Here is a 3,329-nt window from a genome sequence, read left to right on the forward strand (position 1 = left end):
CTCTTTTATGTGAAACATAACTAATAAAAAAAGATCTTTATGATGACTTAAAGTATACATTATGCTTTGAGACAGGTCTGTCCTCTTTGCTTGTGTCGGCACAATAAAATGAAGTCACTTGAGTGAGTTTTCATCGCCCTCTGCAGGTTCAAAGAACAGGCGTGTAAGGGTTCAAATACCTTCACTTGCTGTATAATGTAACAGTGCGACATTTACACTGCTAAATTTCAATTTTGTGTGTGTGTGTTAAAAATAATACAAGTGTCTAAAGGAATGCCACTGGAATTTCTGTGATCATTAAGCACCAATCCAAACAAAAATAAAACCATTAAATTATTTTGACAGCCGTTAATTGTATTTTAACCTATGCTATGTAACTTCTTGCGCCTATTAATGTGATCTTTTGAACGCGCTGTTTGTAGACTGCTCTACACACAACTAATACAGCCTACTATTGTAGTGGGTTCTTGTTACAGATATTGGGTGACGTCCAGCCCAGTGTTTCTTTACCCTCTGATGTTTGTCCAAAGGGGCTGAACTGTGGGACATCCAGCGACGGATTGACTCATGTGAGCCCAGAAGTTCAGAGACTCCACAGGGACGTGCTCCTGATGAGCTTAACACCGCAGTGAGCTACATGATCAGGTGCTGCTAAATTACAGATCTCACAGTATTCGAGCCAACGACAACGATGTTACAGAGGAGAGAGTTTTTGAAAAATCAAAATCGAAATTTTCAGTTTTTTTATTTTTATTTCAAATTTCTTTTGATTAAATATGATTATATAGGCCTATGTGTGTACTGTGTATGCATTATGTAGCCTATCACACACACACACACACGCACACACACACGGTATATATTTTTAAAATATTTCCATGTATATATTTATATTCATATAACTTATATATATAAATATATCTAATATATAAAAATATATTTAATATACAGTACAGACCAAAAGTTTGGACACACCTTCTCATTCAAAGAGTTTTCTTTATGAAAGTGAAAATTGTAGATTCACACTGAAGGCATCAAAACTATGAATTAACACATGTGGAATTATATATGGGATTATATACATAACAAAAAAGTGTGAAACAACTGAAAATATGTCATATTCTTCAAAGTAGCCACCTTTTGCTTTGATTACTGCTTTGCACACTCTTGGCATTCTCTTGATGAGCTTCAAGAGGTAGTCACCTGAAATGGTCTTCCAACAGTCTTGAAGGAGTTCCCCGAGAGATGCTTAGCACTTGTTAGCCCTTTTGCCTTCTGTCTGTGGTCCAGCTCACCCCTAAACCATCTCGATTGGGTTCAGGTCCGGTGACTGTGGAGGCCAGGTCATCTGGTGCAGCACCCCATCACTCTCCTTCTTGGTCAAATAGCCCTTGATGCCTTCAGTGTGACTCTACAATTTTCATAGTCATGAAAATAAAGAAAACTCTTTGAATGAGAAGGTGTGTCCAAAATTTTGGTCTGTACTGTACATGCATGTGTGTGTGTATTTATATATACATTATAAATATGCACAGTACACACTCATATATTATGTAAAAAAAAAAAAAAACTTTAATTTGGGATGCGATTAATCGCAATAAAATTAATCGTTTGACAGCACTAGTAGAAAATATTATTTTCTACTACACATAGTACTCTTTTTGTCTCTCCACAAGGGAGGTATTCCGCCCCTGGAAACCTCTCGGCCTATCAGAGCGTGAGTGAAAACATGAGCCACGCCCTCCCTCTCTTGAGTGACAACATGATAGGAGGAGCCAGTATCCTTTCTGTTCCTGAGCCGCAAGAACCAGCCAGTTTTCAGGTGAGGAACCACCAGGCCTGTCCAGCATTCAGCAAACAGGATGCACCTGTTAGGTAGTACTGTATGTCTTGTATCTTTTTGAGGATTCTTAAATACTTTTTTGTTTCAAATCAAATTTAGTAATCAGTTGACCTCATTGCTGGTTGTTTGTTTCATGGCTTTAAACTTATTAACAAATAATTTTTTAAAAATCCCTATGAAAAAAATTAATAGAAAAAAATACCTGAAAAAAGTGAGAACTAACTACTACACTCATTTAACCCAAACACAGCGAGAAGTTAAAGTTCGAATGACAGGAAAATAAATTTACTGGTTTCCAATTAAAAAAAAAAAAAAAATTACATTTTGTGACAAAATAGGTTTGATCTTAAAGTTTGTTTTGCATTTCTGTAACTTGAGAGTATGGATTCATAGTGTGTTCATATTTATCTCATTGCCATTTAAACTAAATACTAAACAAAAATTAAATTAAGCTAAACGAAAATGATATATGTTGCCTGGACAAATAACCCAAATTAAATTACTAATGGACTACAATAAACGGAACTAAAAACTAAAACTGAAATAAAAACAATTTAATCCTAAATAGTATTATTTAAGAAAAATGAATGTGACAAAATGAAAATGACAAAAGCATAAAATAAACTAAAATAAAAAAGAAAATATTAAAACTAAAATAGCATATAATTTATAAATTATAATAGTATGTTAAGTTTAAGTTAAAGCTTTAAAATTAACTAGAAATAAAAACTAAATCTGAAATTAAAAAAAACAAACATTTTTTTTTTGCAATGAAACGAGTGTTATTTAAAAAGAAAAAACTAATTAAAATGGCAAAAGTACATAACAAAATGAATAAAAAATATAGGAACATTAAAATGAAAACATTACATGAAAACAAAAATTAAGCTAATTCAATATTTTAATAAAATGTATAAATTATATAATATATGAAAAACTGAAATAAAAAGAACAAAACAAACTTGTATAAAAAACCCCTAGTAAAAAGATTTACAAAAGCACGCACACACACACACACACACACACACAAACTAAACTAAAATTTTAATTAAAATGAAAACTATCGAATATAAAAATAAAATCTAATTCAAAATAAAATAAAAACTATAATAGTATACTAAAATAACACTGATGTTTACCTGGTTTTATTTACAAACACTAGGATCTGTAAAGGAAAGATCTGTACAATCATCAAATCAATATGCTTTATGACTGCAAAACTAAATTAAGTGATGCAGTTTTGAGGAATATTCATTGCAAATGTTTAAGTCTTACCACCACAATGCTCTAGTGATATCAGAGCGCTCGCGGCATGACACGCAGCTCCCTGCAGTTACCCAGCATCCTCTTCTCCTGCAGGAACCCAGAGGAGATCAAAGAGCACGATGGGAGCATGGCGCTGGGCCTGATTCTCTCTGCAGGCTGTCATTAGAAAGCCAATAAACTTCACCACAGCTAGTCTCTTATATTTAGGATATTGATTTTC

The sequence above is a fragment of the Carassius carassius genome, chromosome 32 (genome assembly GCF_963082965.1).
Source record: "Carassius carassius chromosome 32, fCarCar2.1, whole genome shotgun sequence".
NCBI lineage: Eukaryota > Metazoa > Chordata > Actinopteri > Cypriniformes > Cyprinidae > Carassius > Carassius carassius.